Raw genomic sequence first — 17,956 nt, forward strand, 5'->3', positions numbered from 1 at the left:
CACTAGGGACAATTTTTACATTTACCCAGTCAATTAACCTACAAACGTGTACGTCCTTGGAGTGTGGGAGGAAACCGAAGATCTCGGAGAAAACCCCACGCAGGTCACGGGGAGAACGTGCAAACTCCGTACAGACAGCGCCCGCAGTCGGGATCGAACCCGGGTCTCCGGCGCTGCATTCGCTATAAGGCAGCAACTCTACCGCTGCGCCACCGTCATTTTTGAGGTGAACGAGCTTGAACTTGTGTTTAACACGCAACGTAACTTTAATGCTGGTTGATCCCATTTTCTTTCCACTGCTGTGGTATCAGGGACCATTTGCAAAGCTCTACCAGTCTCTCGAGTCGAGCTCAGAAACTAATTAACACCAGCGGAGGATTCAACATTGACATTTCCTCGTACTATTTCCACACCTACTTTTTTTTCCATCAGTCACCATCCTCTGTTTTACACTTTGTTGAACTACCTTCCCACTACTACTCAAGACCCAACTGGAAAATGTGCTTCAGTCAGTGTTTTTTGAAAGCAAAATGTGGTATCTTTGCCACAGAAGGCTGTGGGGCCAAGTCAGTGGATGTCTATATACCAAAACTCTCTTTTGTTATCTTGTTTGTGACTGAACTTCAGCCAAAACGGTGCACGATAGCGCCTCAATTTTCGGCCCACCTTACTCACCATTGTCACTTCAGTGATAATGCAAGTAGTTTTATTGAAATCGGTGTTATATTTTTAAAGTTATTCACATTTTTAAGTTTAAAAGGAGGGGAGGGGGAGGGGAGGAGGGAGGGAGGGGGGAAGGGGGGAGTGGGAGAGAAGGGAGAGGGGAGGGGGGGTTGAGGAGAGAGGGGAGGGGGAGAGGAGAGGGTGCTGCACCAATGCAGGAGAGGTTTGGGCCCAATGGGTCCACGGTCTAGTTTTCAACTAAATATTTGTGTTTAGCTGCTGTATAAAGCAAAAACTATCACCAATGCTAGTTTTGGCAAGGCATCCCTTGAGAAAGGAGATGAGAGGAATTTATTTAGTCAGAGGGTGGTGAATCTATGGGATTCATTGCCACAGATGGCAGTGGAGGCCAAGTCAGTGGGTATTTTTAAGGCGGAGGACATATTCTTGATTAATACGGGTGTCAGGTGTTACGGGGAGAAGGCAGGAGAATGGGGTTAGGAGGGAGAGATAGATCAGCCATGATTGAATGGTGGAGTAGACTTGATGGGCCCTGATGGGCATTCAAGAGAGAGCTAGATAGAGCTCTTAAGGATAGCGGAGTCAGGGGGCATGGGGAGAAGGCAGGAACGGGGTACTGATTGAGAATGATCAGCCATGATCACATTGAATGGCGGTGCTGGCTCGAAGGGCCGAATGGCCTCCTCCTGCACCTATTGTCTATTGTCTATTGTCCATTGAATGGCCTAATTCTACTCCTATCACTTATGACCTTACGATTGTTGAACTTGCTGCCGTCCATTGTCGGTACAGAGTTATTTTTTTTATCAGGTAACAAATTTTCCAATTGGGTCGAGAATTAAAAATCCAAACCTGAGTGGAGGTTTAGCAAGGTCATTCGGCCCATCGAGTGGACTCTGTCATTCAGTCACAGCTGGTGTATTTATTTCCTCTCTCCCTGGTTCGCCAGCCTTCTTCCTGTAACTTTAGACTGATCTGGTTTAAAGAAGATTGCCAGTAAAGCTCCTACAATCTATGGCACTTTCCCATCCTGTAAACAACAGGTAATCCCATTGCAGTGGAGTTTATCATCCACTCTGGTTTAGTTCAGTTTAGAGATACAGCGCGGAAACAGGCCCTTCGGCCCACCGAGTCCACGCCGACTAGCGATCCCCGCACACTAACATTATCCTACACACTGCGGAACGATTTACAATTTTTACCAAAGCCAATTAACCTACAAACCCACTTGACTTTGGAGTGTGGGAGGAAGGACACGCTAGAGGCAGGAAACATGTTCCCAATGTTGGGGGAGTCCAGAACCAGGGGCCAGAGTCCAGAATCAGGCCATTTAGAATGGAGGTTTTCACTCAGAGAGTTGTAAATTTGTGGAATTCTCTGCCTCAGAAGGCAGTGGAGGCCAATTCTCTGGATGCTTTCAAGAGAGAGATAGATAGAGCTCTTAATGATAGCAGAGTCAGGGGAGAGGGCAGGAACGGGGTACTGAGTGAGAATGATCAGCCATGATCACATTGAATGGCGGTGCTGGCTCGAAGGACCGAATGGCCTACTCCTGCACCTAATGTCTATTATCTATTGAAACCGGAGCACTCAGAAAAGACCCACGCAGTCGCAGGGAGAACGTACAAACTCCACACAGACAGCACCCGCTGTCAGGATCGAACCCGGGTCTCTGGCGCTGTTGGGCAGCGACTCTACCGCTGCGCCACCGTGCAACCCTTTGACGCCCTTACTTATCAAGAGACATGTTAATCTCCGCTTTAAAAGTATCCAATGACTTGGCCTCTACAGCCGTCTAGCAATGAATTCCACAGATTCACCACTCTCTGACTAAAGACATCCCTCTCCTCAACTCCATTCTAAAGTCCGGGAGCAGAGCAAGGACGCCCGTTGGCTGAGCACTAAAGTAAGTGCCAATCACAGTTGAGCAGGCAGTTTAAAAAGAGCGCCAAAAGGAAGCTAGTAGTCAATTTCAAAAGTCCGGGAGCAGAGCAAGGACGCCCGTTGGCTGAGCACTAAAGTAAGTGCTAGTTTAAGTGAGAAGTCAGGTAAATTGGACAATCAGGCAATTTAATTGGTAATATAAGCAATACTTGCAAAAGGGTGCAGCCCTGTTCAGGTGCAGCCCAGTGAGGGAAGTGCCCAGTGAGAAAAGTGCGAGTCTTCGGCGAGGAGGCTGAGGTGAGGAGGATACGATTGTTTTAAGCCAGAGCTGGTTATAGGCACAAGGTGATGGCGGAAAAGTTGGTGCGGTGTGTTTCCTGCAGGATGTGGGAAGACAGGGACGTCGCTGGAGCTTCTGGGAGCTACACCTGCAAGAACTGTGTCCAGGTGCAGCTCCTGAAGGGACGTGTGGTGGAGTTGCAGAGGCAGTTGGATGACCTCAGGGCCATCCGAGAATGCGAGAGTTTCCTCGACAGGACCTATTGTGAGGCTGTCACGCCAAGGGTCCAGGTCGAGCGAAGGTGGGAGACTGTTTCCGGGGGGAGTGGACGTGGACTACAGGACACCCCAGTGGCTGTGCCTATTGCAAATAGGTATACCCTCTTGGGAACTGTCGGGGCAGAAGACGTTTCCAGTCCGAGTGGCGGACCTGTTGGCAAGGATACACGACAGGGGAGACCGAAGTCTGGAAGAGCCGTAGTGGTCGGTGACTCCATAGTCCGAGGGACGGACAGAAGATTCTGTGGCAGCAGGAGGGACTTGAGGATGGTCTGTTGCCTCCCTGGTGCCAGGGTTCAACACATCACAGACCGGCTTCAGAAAATCCTAGTGAGGGAAGGCGATCAACCTGAAGTCGTTGTGCACGTGGGCACGAATGACGTCGGGCGGAAGAGGAAGGAGGTGCTACAGCGGGAGTTTAGAGAGTTGGGAAAAGCGCTGAGAAGTAGGACGTCGAAGGTGGTTATCTCTGGACTGCTACCGGTACCTCGTGCTGGTGAGGCCAGGAACAGAGAGATAGAGGGTATGAATTTATGGCTGAGGGGCTGGTGCAGAGAGCAGGGATTTAGATTTCTGGACCACTGGGATCTCTTCTGGGCTAGGGGTGACTTGTACAAAAGGGACGGGTTGCATCTTAACAGCAGGGGGACAAACATTCTGGCAGGCAGGTTTGCTAGTTTGACACCTGTGGCTTTAAACTAAGTAGTGGGGGGAGGGGTTAACAAATTGTGAATATGAAGATGAGGTCAAAGGGAATACAGGAGATATTGCAAAAGACTTTCGGAAGAATGGGAACAGAAGTTCTAGAGCGGAAAAGAAATTAAGGGCAGGGCCAATTGTGAACGATGTGAGAGAGGAGGTAAATACAGAAGTTAAAGTGTTGTACTTAAATGCGCGTAGTATAAAAAATAAAGTGGATGAGGTTGAGGCTCAGTTAGTCATGGGCAAGTATGATGTTGTAGGGATCACTGAGACATGGTTACAAGAGGACCAGGGCTGGGAACTGAATATTCAGGGGTACACAACGTATAGAAAAGACAGACAGGTGGGCAGAGGGGGTGGGGTTGCTCTGATGGTAAGGAATGATATTCATTCCCTTGCAAGGGGTGACATAGAATCAGGAGATGTTGAATCAGTATGGATAGAAATGAGAAATTGTAAGGGTAAAAAGACCCTAATGGGAGTTATCTATAGGCCCCCAAACAGTAGCCTCGACATAGGGTGCAAGTTGAATCAGGAGATAAAATTGGCGTGTCAAAAATGTAATGCTACGGTGGTTATGGGAGATTTCAACATGCAGGTAGACTGGGAAAATCAGGTTGGAAATGGACCCCAGGAAAGAGAGTTTGTAGAGTGCCTTCGAGATGGATTCTTAGAACAGCTTGTACTGGAGCCTACCAGGGAGAAGGCAATTCTGGATTTAGTGTTGTGTAATGATCCTGATCTGATAAGGGGACTAGAGGTAAAAGAGCCATTAGGAGGCAGTGATCACAACATGATAAGTTTTACTCTGCAAATGGAAAGGCAGAAGGGAAAATCGGAAGTGTCGGTATTACAGTATAGCAAAGGGGATTACAGAGGCATGAGGCGGGAGCTGGCCAAAATTGATTGGAAGGAGGCCCTAGCAGGGAAGACGGTAGAACAGCAATGGCAGGTATTCCTGGGAATAATGCAGAGGTTGCAGGATCAATTTATTCCAAAGAGGTGGAAAGACTCTAAGGGGAGTAAGAGACACCTGTGGCTGACGAGGGAAGTCAGGGACAGCATAAAAATTAAGGAGAGGAAGTATAACATAGCAAAGAAGAGTGGGAAGACAGAGGATTGGGACTCTTTTAAAGAGCAACAAAAGTTAACTAAAAAGGCAATACGGGGAGAAAAGATGAGGTACGAGGGTAAACTAGCCAATAATATAAAGGAGGATAGCAAAAGTTTTTTTAGGTACGTGAAGAGGAAAAAAATAGTCAAGGCAAATGTGGGTCCCTTGAAGACAGAAGCAGGGGAATTTATTATGGGGAACAAAGAAATGGCAGACGAGTTAAACCGTTACTTTGGATCTGTCTTCACTGAGGAAGATACACACAATCTCCCAAATGTTCTAGGGGCCGGAGAACCTAGGGTGATGGAGGAACTGAAGGAAATCCACATTAGGCAGGAAATGGTTTTGGGTAGACTGATGGGACTGAAGGCTGATAAATCCCCAGGGCCTGATGGTCTGCATCCCAGAGTACTTAAGGAGGTGGCTCTAGAAATAGTGGAAGCATTGGAGATCATTTTTCAATGTTCTATAGATTCAGGATCAGTTCCTGTGGATTGGAGGATAGCAAATGTTATCCCACTTTTTAAGAAAGGAGGGAGAGAGAAAACGGGTAATTATAGACCAGTTAGTCTGACATCAGTGGTGGGGAAGATGCTGGAGTCAATTATAAAAGACGAAATTGCTGAGCATTTGGATAGCAGTAACGGGATCATTCCGAGTCAGCATGGATTTACGAAGGGGAAATCATGCTTGACAAATCTACTGGAATTTTTTGAGGATGTAACTAGGAAAATTGACAAGGGAGAGTCAGTGGATGTGGTGTACCTCGACTTTCAGAAAGCCTTCGACAAGGTCCCACATAGGAGATTAGTGGGCAAAATTAGGGCACATGGTATTGGGGGTAGGGTACTGACATGGATAGAAAATTGGTTGACAGACAGAAAGCAAAGAGTGGGGATAAATGGGTCCCTTTCGGAATGGCAGGCAGTGACCAGTGGGGTACCGCAAGGTTCGGTGCTGGGACCCCAGCTATTTACGATATACATTAATGACTTAGACGAAGGGATTAAAAGTACCATTAGCAAATTTGCAGATGATACTAAGTTGGGGGGTAGTGTGAATTGTGAGGAAGATGCAATAACGCTGCAGGGTGACTTGGACAGGTTGTGTGAGTGGGCGGATACATGGCAGATGCAGTTTAATGTAGGTAAGTGTGAGGTTATTCACTTTGGAAGTAAGAATAGAAAGGCAGATTATTATCTGAATGGTGTCAAGTTAGGAGGAGGGGGAGTTCAACGAGATCTGGGTGTCCTAGTGCATCAGTCAATGAAAGGAAGCATGCAGGTTCAGCAGGCAGTGAAGAAAGCCAATGGAATGTTGGCCTTCGTAACAAGAGGAGTTGAGTATAGGAGCAAAGAGGTCCTTCTACAGTTGTACCGGGCCCTGGTGAGACCGCACCTGGAGTACTGTGTGCAGTTTTGGTCTCCAAATTTGAGGAAGGATATTCTTGCTATGGAGGGCGTGCAGCGTAGGTTCACTAGGTTAATTCCCGGAATGGCGGGACTGTCGTATGTTGAAAGGCTGGAGCGATTGGGCTTGTATACACTGGAATTTAGAAGGATGAGGGGGGATCTTATTGAAACATATAAGATAATTAGGGGATTGGACACATTAGAGGCAGATAACATGTTCCCAATGTTGGGGGAGTCCAGAACAAGGGGCCACAGTTTGAGAATAAGGGGTAGGCCATTTAGAACGGAGATGAGGAAGAACTTTTTCAGTCAGAGGGTGGTGAAGGTGTGGAATTCTCTGCCTCAGAAGGCAGTGGAGGCCAGTTCGTTGGATGCTTTCAAGAGAGAGCTGGATAGAGCTCTTAAGGATAGCGGAGTGAGGGGGTATGGGGAGAAGGCAGGAACGGGGTACTGATTGAGAGTGATCAGCCATGATCGCATTGAATGGCGGTGCTGGCTCGAAGGGCTGAATGGCCTACTCCTGCACCTATTGTCTATTGTCTATTGTCTAAAGCTACGTCCTTTTATTCTGAGGCAGTACCCTCTGGTCCGAGACTCTCCCACTACTGGAAACATCCTCTCTGCTTTCGCTCTACCTAAGCCTTTAATCATTCAGCCTGGATTGTGGGTTTGGGATTCAGGGAAGGTGAGACGATTCCATTTCCTGGGATCTGCTCCCCCTTCTCCTGATGGTGGAAGTCAATGTTTTGCAATCTGTATCTAAGAAGACATTGCACTAGGGGTTGCCAACTATCTCTCTCCCAAATAAGGGACAAGGTGATGTCATCGCCCCGCGCCCCACGTGACCTCGCCCAGCCAGTGGCCACGTGCACCCGCTCCACCAATGGAGGCCGCCCAGGCCGGGAGGCGGGTGTAAGAAGTATAGATTTCCACAAATCGTTTAACTTCTATATAAGAGTTTTATTACAAATACAACGCAGAGAGCAAGATACAGATAACACTAAACAAATCAGGCATGGATCATAGATCAGGTCGGCAATATGAAAGTCAGGCATGGATCAATCCGCCTAGGGGATTGCTCTACAGCGGGTTGCTACGCAATCTCCGCTAGGTGATGCCTGGGCCTCCAGACCTACACTGTCCGGGCCTACAGTGTCCAGGCATACAGGTTCCGGGCCTACAGTGTCTGGGCCTACAGTGTCCGGGCCTACAGTGTCCAGGCATACAGGTTCCGGGCCTACAGCGTCCGGGCCTACAGTGTCCGGGCCTACAGCATCCGGGCCTACAGCGCCGGGCCTACAGCGCCCCTCGGACCTACAGCGTCCGGGCCTACACCGCCCCTCGGGCCTACAGCGTCCGGGCCTACAGTGTCCATACCTACAGCGTCCGGGCCTACAGCGTCCAGGCCTACAGTGTCCAGACCTACAGCATCTGGGTCTACAGTGCCTCCCGGGCCTAATACAGGACAAGGGCGGTCCCATAAGGGACAAACCAATTTAGCCCGATTTGGCTAATTTGGGACAGTTGGCAACCCTATATTACACTAACTCTGGGAGGACCTTACACCATGACACAACCCAGAGAATGCTCCCAACACCCATTACACAGAATGTGAATGCAGCAATGTGGACCCGGGTTCGATCCTGACCACAGGCGCTGTCTGTACGGAGTTTGTACGTTCTACCTGTGACTGCGTAGGTTTTCTCCAGGTGCTCCGGTTTCCTCACACACTCCAAAGACGTACAGGTTTGTAAAAACATAGAAACATGGAAACATAGAAAATAGGTGCAGGAGGGGGCCATTCGGCCCGTCCAGCCAGCACCGCCATTCAGTATGTGTAAGAAAATAACTGCAGATGCTGGTACAAATCGAAGGTATTTATTCACAAAATGCTGGAGTAACTCAGTCCGAAGAAGGGTCTCGACCTGAAACGTCACCCATTCCTTCTCTCCTGTGATGCTGCCTGACCTGCTGAGTTACTCCAGCATTTTGTGAATAAATACCACCATTCAGTATGATCATGGCTGGTTATCCAGAATCAGTACCCCGTTCCTGCTTTCTCCCCATATCCCTTGATTCCGTTAGCCCTAAGAGCTAAATCTAACGCTGTCTTGAAAACATCCAGTGAATCGGCCTCCACTGCCTGCTGTGGTTCTTACTCATAAACATATAAAACACGAGCCTGGCTGGAAAGAGTGGGGTTTGCTTTGATCTGTCCGCGTTTTAACTGTGCACCAAATCTTCAATCATTTACAGCTCAACAGGAAATCTCCCCGACAGGTTAGTGCTTCCTGGTGCCAGCTGACCGCAGCTTGAAGCAAGATGCTCTTTGTGATTTGGCCCGCTGTGATGGTCAATGATGGAGGGGGGAAGGGGGGTGTGGGATGGAGATCCTGGCTGATGTAGAGTCCACAATCCACACCACATACCCCTGTGGGACGGGACCTGGCAGTGGCAGGGCCTGGATGTGCTGGTCACCAGGTTTTGTACCCAAGGATGGATTTTCACTTAGTTTCATTTATTGTTGTCTAGTCTAGTTCTAATCAGTTTAGTTTAGAAACATAGAAGCATAGAAAATAGGTGCAGGAGGAGGCCATTCAGCCCTTCGAGCCAGAACTGCCATCCAATATGAGCGAGGAGAGGGGGAGAGAGGGTGGAGGAGAGAAGAGGGGGAGAGGGAGGGAGGGGGAGGGAGAGGGAGAGAGAGAGAGAGGGAGAGGGAGAGGGAGGGAGAGGGAGAGGGAGAGGGAGAGGGAGAGGGAGAGGGAGAGGGAGGGGGAGGGGGGAGGGGGGAGGGGGGAAAGGGAGAGGGAGAGAGAGAGGGGAGAGGGAGAGAGAGAGGGGAGAGGAGAGAGGGTGGGGGAGGAGGAGGGGGAGGGGGAAAGAGAATACTTAAGTACAGTATTATCTGAAATAATTTGATAGCAAGCATAAGAATGCTTTGCACTGCCCCTCGTTACACGTGACAATAATAGACGTAATGCTGCCTTATCCTGTCACCAGCTGTTGTGGTGAATCCTGCCACAACACCAACTAACATTGCCCTTTACCCTTGTTCCTTGTGTTTAGTTTATTCATCAGTGATAGGAGCAGAATTAGGCCATTCGGCCCATCAGGTCTTCTCCGCCATTCAATCACGGCTGACTAGTTGAGTTTAGGGATGCAGCGTGGAGACAGGCCCTTCGGCCCATCCATTCCACACCGACCAGCGATCCCCCGTTCACATCAGTCGTATCCGACACACACGTGGGGGGCTATTTTACAGAGGGCCAATTAGCCGGCAAACCCGCACGTCTTTGGAGTGTGGGGGGAAACAGGGGGACACTCGGAGAAAACCCACGCGGGTCACGGGGAGAACGTACAAACTCCGTACAGACAGCGCCCGTAGTCAGGATCGATCCCGGTTCTCTGGCGCTGTGAGGCAGCGACTCTACCGCCGCGCCACCGTGCGTCCCTGCTAGCCGCTCAGCTGCTGACTTGCAATCCCACTTCATAGGTTCGTAAGTGAGAGGAGCAGAATTAGGCCGTTCGGCCCATCAAGTCTACTCCGCCATTCATCATGGCTGATCCATCTCTCCCCCCGAACCCCATTCTCCTCCCTCCTGTGCGCTGCACCTCTTTAGAGCGCGGCAGGACGATGGTGAAGATCGCAAGGAGACTCAACTAGCGAGCGAGCAGGAAGGGAACCATGATTAATTAACTTTTGTGACCAGCCACTTCCTCCCGAAAGCAGACTCAACAACAACTTGCTATGAGGTTGCAGGGTGGACAGCTTGTGTGAGTGGGCGGATGCATGGCAGATGCAGTTTAATGTGGATAAGTGTGAGGTTATCCACTTTGGTTGTAAGAATAGGAAGGCAGATTATTATCTGAATGGTGTCAAATTAGGAAAAGGGGACGTACAACGAGATCTGGGTGTCCTAGTGCAACAGTCACTGAAAGGAAGCATGCAGGTACAGCAGGCAGTGAAGAAAGCCAATGGCATGTTGGCCTTCATAACAAGAGGAGTTGATATAGGAGAAAAGAGGTCCTTCTGTAGTTGTACAGGGCCCTAGTGAGACCGCAGCTGGAGTGTTGTGTGCAGTTTTGGTCTCCAAATTTGAGGAAGTGCATTCTTGCTATTGAGGGAGTGCAGCGTATGTTCACGAGGTTAATTCCCGGAATGGCGGGACTGTCATATGTTGAAAGACTGAAGCGACTGGGCTTGTATACACTGGAATTTAGAAGGATGGGAGGGGATCTTATTGAAACATGTAAGATTATTAAGGGATTGGACACGCTAGAGGCAGGAAACATGTTCCCAATGTTGGGCGAGTCCAGAACCAGGGGCCACAGTTTAAGAATAAGGGGTAGGCCATTTAGAACGGAGGTGAGAAAAAAAGTTTTCAGTCAGAGAGTTGTGAATCTGTGGAATTCTCTGCATCAGAAGGCAGTGGAGGCCAATTCCCTGGATGCTTTCAAGAGAGAGTTAGATAGAGCTCTTAATAATAGCAGAGTCAGGGGGTATGGGGAGAAGGCAGGAACGGGGTACAGATTGCGGATGATCAGTCATGATCACGGTGAATGGCGGTGCTGGCTCGAAGGGCCGAATGGCCTACTCCTGCATCTATTGTCTATTGTCTTTAACTTCCATAAAAGATGCAGAAAGTCCACAAGCAATTGAAAACTGCACGTTAATGTATAAAGATCACAGCGTGACTGGATTTCACCCACGCACACTTACTTCAAACAACTTTAATAACACAACATTTTCTACGCTTGGGATTATAGTGCTTTGATATTGCTGCTTTTATAGATTCATGTGTTTATTTTTTTGTAAATAGTTAATTAAAATTAATTTTTGATTAAAAAAAATAAATTAAAAAAGATCAAGGGAATATACTGCAAGCAGAGCCTTAATAAAGGCAGCCAACGTCAACAGACCCACAACACCCTCTCATTCACTACCACCATTAAACCGTCCCAGAGATGGAACTAACTTCAGAACCAAGGACTTGTAGTGGCCTGGCGGAGGCCAGAGAAAAGGCAAGACGCCAGGCAGTGTTTAGTTAGATTCTTTTATTAGGCTGTGAGCTCCTGCCCACAGCGTAGTTCTCCTAGGGATAAGATACGCCTTCCCTTGGCCTGGCTTTTAACCCCTTTCGCCTGTCCGTCACGTAACGAGGGGGCTGACCCAAGGAGTGGCCTGATCCGCCACAGACTCAAGTTTAATGTGTAAGAAGGAACTGCATACAGAGAATCATGGAGTGATACAGTGTGGAAACAGGCCCTTCAGCCCAACTTGCCCACACCGGCCAACAATGTCCCAGCTACACTAGTCCCACCTGCCCGCGTTTGCCCCATATCCCTCCAAACCTGTCCTATCCATGTATAGACAATAGACAATAGACAATAGGTGCAGGAGTAGGCCATTCAGCCCTTCGAGCCAGCACCGACCGCCATTCAATGCGATCATGGCTGATCGCTCTCAATCAGTACCCCGTTCCCGCCTTCTCCCCATACCCCCTCACTCCGCTATCCTTAAGAGCTCTATCCAGCTCTCTCTTGAAAGCATCCAACGAACTGGCCTCCACTGCCTTCTGAGGCAGAGAATTCCACACCTTCACCACTCTCTGACTGAAAAAGTTCTTCCTCATCTCCGTTCTAAATGGCCTACCCCTTATTCTTAAACTGTGGCCCCTTGTTCTGGACTCCCCCAACATTGGGAACATGTTTCCTGCCTCTAATGTGTCCAATCCCCTAATTATCTTATATGTTTCAATAAGATCCCCCCTCATCCTTCTAAATTCCAGTGTATACAAGCCTAATTGCTCCAGCCTTTCAACATACGACAGTCCCGCCATTCCGGGAATTAACCTAGTGAACCTACGCTGCACACCTGTCTAACTGTTTCTTAATTCAGCAGGTATATATTCACAAAATGCTGGAGTAACTCAGCAGGTCAGGCAGCATCTCAGGAAAGAAGGAATGGGCGACGTTTCGGGTCAAGACCCTTCTTCAGACTGATGTCAGGGGGGCGGGACAAAGGAAGCCCTTAATTCAGCAGCGACAGTTGTCCGACAAGGTTGACTGATTATTGCCCAGCAGTACACCGATCCATGTTCTCCAGAGATGCTGCCTGACCCGCTGAGTTACTCCAGCACTCTGTGCCTGTCTTTGGTATAAAACCGGCACCTGCAGTTCCTTCAGATTACATAAGTGCTGGAGTAACTCAGCGGGACAGGCAGCATCTCTGGAGAGAAGGAATGGGTGATGTTTTGGGTCGAGACCCTTCTTCAGACTGAAAGCCAGGAGGGAGAGAGTTAAGGGCTTGTCCCACTTTAGGCGATTTTAAGGCGACTGCCGGTGACTAGGCTGTCGCCGACAGTTCGCTGGGTGTCGCGGGCATGATCGTGAGGAGTCTTCCAAGATTCGTAGTGGATCCGGAGTGAAATTTCTCGGCGACAGCTGGCTTGTCGCCAGGTATCGTTGCTTATTGTGGGCGCTGTCTGTCGCGTGCTGTCCCCAGGTTTGCTAGCTTCTCTTAGATGCATTTAGAAGCACGTAATATTAAAATAAGTCAAGTCATTTCAAAATACCATAAAATGCTTGTGTTTAACCAATTTATTTACCGTCAGGACATTCGACAGGTAGATCGGAGGCGACAGTTTAACGGTCAGGTAAGCGTGGGAATTTTCGCGATGTTTATGGCCTCAGCCATTACATTTAAAGTGGGCTCCCAACCCAGATACGCAACCCAGAAACCAGATATGCATCTCCCGTACATTTTCAAAGAATGCCCACACACCTTTCACAAAAATCCACTTAACCACTTTTAAAATCAATGTTTTTAATACAGCTATTAGTAAACTGGAAGTAAATCCAGTTTATGCCTTGTTACAGTGATGCTTGGTTTTTAAGTAACCCATACAAGATGTTATAGAAACATAGAAACATAGAAAATAGGTGCAGGAGTAGGCCATTCGGCCCTTCGAGCCTGCATCGCCATTCAATATGATCATGGCTGATCATCCAGCTCAGTAACCTGTACCTGCCTTCTCTCCATATCCCCTGACCCCTTTAGCCACAAGGGCCACATCTAACTCCCTCTTAAATATAGCCAATGAACTGTCCTCAACTACCTTCTGTGGCAGAGAATTCCACAGATTCACCACTCTCTGTGTGAAAAAAAAGTTCTCATCTCGGTCCTAAAAGACTTCCCCCTTATCCTTAAACTGTGACCCCTTGTTCTGGACTTCCCCAACATCGGGAACAATCTTCCTGCATCTAGCCTGTCCAACCCCGTAAGAATTTTGTCAGTTTCTATAAGATCCCCCCTCAATCTTCTAATTTCCAGCGAGTACAAGCCGAGTCTATCCAGTCTTTCTTCATATGGAAGTCCTGCCATCCCAGGAATCAATCTGGTGAACCTTCTCTGTACTCCCTCTATGGCAAGAATGTCTTTCCTCAGATTAGGAGACCAAAACTGTGCGCAATACTCCAGGTGTGGTCTCACCAACACCCTGTACAACTGCAGTAGAACCTCCCTGCTCCTGCACTCAAATCCTTTGGCTATGAATGCCAACATACCATTCGCTTTCTTCACTGCCTGCTGCACCTGCATGCCTACTTTCAACGACTGGTGCACCACGACACCCAGGTCTCGTTGCATCTCCCCTTTTCCTAATCGGCCACCATTCAGATAATAATGTGCTGGAGTAACTCAGCGGGTCAGGCAACAGCCCTGGAGCGGATAATGTACCCCAGCACTTTGTATTGACAGCAACTGCCTACTCTGCGCATTGTACTGTAGCCGATGTGCCGACCAAGGATTTAGCTGACAAAGCAAAATTGTTTACCAGTGAGAATGACTGTTTTTATTTCTATCCCTGTGTTTGTGGAGAGTTTTACTCACAGTGGCACCATGCCCACCACAGGCATTCATTATAGACTAGACTGGAAACACATTCTGCATCAAAACAAATTACGTGTGGCTGCTCCTTCTAAAACACTCCTGGATTTACGGCAAGTTCAAAACTCTCAAGTACTTACCGACTTGTCAGTGATTTCAGCGACAATCAGGATGCCGGAGAAGAATTGACAGCGTGGGAATTTGGCGATGTTTCAGAAGACGGTGTAATCTCCACCTCATTGTCGTGCTCATTGTCGTCGGGTAAAAGAAAGTTTTGGCGATCTGCTACGACTTTGACGGTCGCCGGCAGTCGCCTAAGTGGGACGGGCCCTTTAGTGACATGTACATTCTACATTTCCTTGAGCATCGTCTGCTTGGCTCTGTCGTTTTCACACCTTACCCTTCCCATATCTCTGGTCTCCCTCTCCCCTGAGTCTGAAGAAGGGTCTCGACCTGGAATATCACCCATCCCTTCTCTCCAGAGATGCTGTCCGACCCGATGAGTTACTCCAGCTTTTTTGTCAAGTCAAGTCAAGTCAATTTTATTTGTATAGCACATTTAAAAACAACCCACGTTGACCAAAGTGCTGTACATCTGAATAGGTACTAAGGGAAAAAAATGAAACATACAGTAGCACGCAAACAGTTCACAGCGCCTCCTCAATGAGCCTCAAACGCTAGGGAGTAGAAATAGGTTTTGAGCCTGGACTTAAAGGAGTCGATGGAGGGGGCAGTTCTGATGGGGAGAGGGATGCTGTTCCACAGTCTAGGAGCTGCATCCGCAAAAGCGCGGTCACCCCTGAGCTTAAGCCTAGACCGCGGGATAGTGAGTAGCCCCAAGTCGGCCGACCTGAGGGACCTGGAGTTAGAGAGGGGGGTTAGAAGATTTTTGATGTAGGGGGGGGAATGTCCATTTAGGGCTTTATACGTGAATAGGAGGAGCTTGAAGTTGATTCTGTACCGTACAGGGAGCCAGTGTCTACCTTCGGGAAGAATGTTCCCAATGTGCAGGGAGAATGTTCCCAGTGTTGGGCGAGTCCAGAACCAGGGGCCACAGTCTTAGAATAAAGGGGATGCCTTTTAAAACTGAGGTGAGAAGGAACCTTTTCACCCAGAGAGTTGTGAATTTGTGGAATTCTCTGCCACAGAGGGCAGTGGAGGCCAATTCACTGGATGGATTTAAGAAAGAGTTGGATAGAGCTCTAGGGGCCAGTGGAATCAAGGGAAGACTGGCACGGGTTATTGATTGTGGACAATCACCCATGATCACAATGAATGGCGGTGCTGGCTCGAAGGGCCGAATGGCCTCCTCCTGCACCTATTTTCTATGTTTCTGTTTCGGTTTAAACCAGTTCCTTCCTACACATAACATCTGTGGAGGGAATGGATGGACAGTTTCAAGTCGGGTCTCTTCTTCAGGCACTGTCTGTCTGTGTGGAGTTTGCACGTTTCCCTGTCACCCCGGTTCCCTCTCACTTCCGAAAGATATGTGGTTGTAAGTTCAAGGAAGGAGCTGCAGTTGCTGATTTACATCACGGTCTGGTTTGGCTCAGCCACCAAGCACGACATCCGGAGGCTGCAACAGATCGTTCGCACAGCTGAGAAGGTTGTTGGCTGCAACCTCCCCCCCATCGACGAACTGTCCACTGCAAGGGCCAGGAAGCGAGCGGGCAAGATCATCTCTGACCCCTCTCACCCTGGCCACAAACTCTTCGAAGCACTTCCCTCTGGAAGGCGACTCCGGACTGTCAAAGCAGCCACAGCCGGACATAAAAACAGCTTCTTTCCAAGAGTGATAGTTCTACTCAACAACCAAAGTCTCCTTTTTGCTCTGGTTTATTTTCACCCACATGTTTAGACCCTAATGTTGTATCCTTGTTATTTTGATGTGTTTATGCTTTATTCTTAATGGTTAACAGTATGTTTGTGTTGTCATTTGTGAGCGGAGCACCAAGGCACATTCCTTGTGTGTGCACATACTTGGCCAATAAACGTATTAATTGATTGATTGATTGATTGATTGATTGATTGATTGATTGATTGATTGATTGATTGATTGATTGATTGATTGATTGATTGATTGATTCACATCGATGTTTTTACAAGATAGATACAGGTCTCTGGCGCTGTGAGGCAGCAACTCTACCGCTGTGCCACCGTGCCACCCAACTTAATCAGGGATTTTGTTTGTGCATGGCAATAATCTCACAGATCTGTCCGCAAAAAAAAATAATTCACCACTCCATGGTACACGTGATAATGAAAGACTCATTGAGATGTGAATAAACTGAAGCTTATATCGCTGTGGGAGTAATCAGTATTTATTGGCTACCGTACAAATATAAATAGCATAACATATTAAAAAAATCAGTTGATATTAATGTGCAGGAATAAACCGCAGATGCTAGTTTAAATCGAAGGTAGACACAAAATGCTGGAGTAACTCAGCGGGTCAGGCAGCGTCTCGAGAGAGAGAAGGAATTGGTGACGTTTTCGGCTTCAGGAATGGGTTATGTTTCCGGTCGAGACCCGTCTTCAGGAATGGGTGACGTTTCGTGTCGAGCCCCTTCGGGTCTCAACACGAAACGTCGCCCATTCCTGAGCCCGAAACGTCACCCATTCCTTCTCTCTCTCTCTCGAGATGCTGCCTGTATCTGCTGAGTTACTCCAGCATCTTGTGCCTGCCTTCGACGTTAATGTGCATAACAATAATAATAATAAAATAATATTCATTTATTGTCATTGCAACGAGTACAACGAAATAAAAAAATTGTGTAAAGATTTAAAATCTAAAGCTTCCACCTATTCGCAATGGTCATCCAGTCATCGTCAGTCAACAGTGTAATCACTGTAACTGCCAGCAATCCTACACTCTTTGTGATATTCCCTAGTGCACAGTTTACTGTTCACAACACACATTTTGGACGAGTCTACTCATGGTGGAAATTCTGTGACCCCCGGCTTTGCATTTCACTCTTTCACCTTTCACCCCCTTCACCTTTCACCTCCTCCCCTTATACCCCCTCACCTTTCACCCTCTCACCTTTCCCCTCCTCCCCTTACACCCTCACCCTTCCCCTTTCACCCCCTCACCTTCCCCTTTCACCCCTCACCTTTCCCCCTTCACCTTTCACCCCCTCACCTTCCCCCCCTCACCTTTGCCCCTTCACCTCCTCACCTTTCACCCCCTCACCTTTCCCCTCCTCACCTTTCCCCCTTCCCCTTTCACCTTCACCTTTCCCCCTCACCCCTTCCCTTATCACTCACTCACCCTTCTTCACCCACACCTCTCACTTCCCCCCCCCTCCCACCCTACCCTGTGCCCCACCTACACTAGCACCCATTTCACCCCTCCCCCCCTCCACATTCCTTCCTCTGGCTTCACAATTTGCACCTCTTCTATCCTTTTCTCTCACAATCTTTCCCCCCCCCGCATCTCTGCCCTTTGACCTACCATCTGCCTATCTAACACCCCCCCACCATTTGCCCTGCGTTCACCAGGTCACCTGCTGCACTTTGTCCTGCCCCTCCTCTCTTCCAGCTTTCGCCCCCTCCCCTCCCCACCCCCCACAATCAGGGACCCCTGACCCGAAACATCACCTGTCCACGTTCTCCAGGTACGCCGACTGACCTGCAGAGTTACTCCAACAGAAAGAAAGACACAGAGTGCTGGAGTAACTCAGAGGGGTCAGGCAGCATCTCTGGAGGACG

This window comes from Rhinoraja longicauda, chromosome 38 (genome assembly GCF_053455715.1).
Source record: "Rhinoraja longicauda isolate Sanriku21f chromosome 38, sRhiLon1.1, whole genome shotgun sequence".
In the NCBI taxonomy this organism is placed as follows: domain Eukaryota; kingdom Metazoa; phylum Chordata; class Chondrichthyes; order Rajiformes; family Arhynchobatidae; genus Rhinoraja; species Rhinoraja longicauda.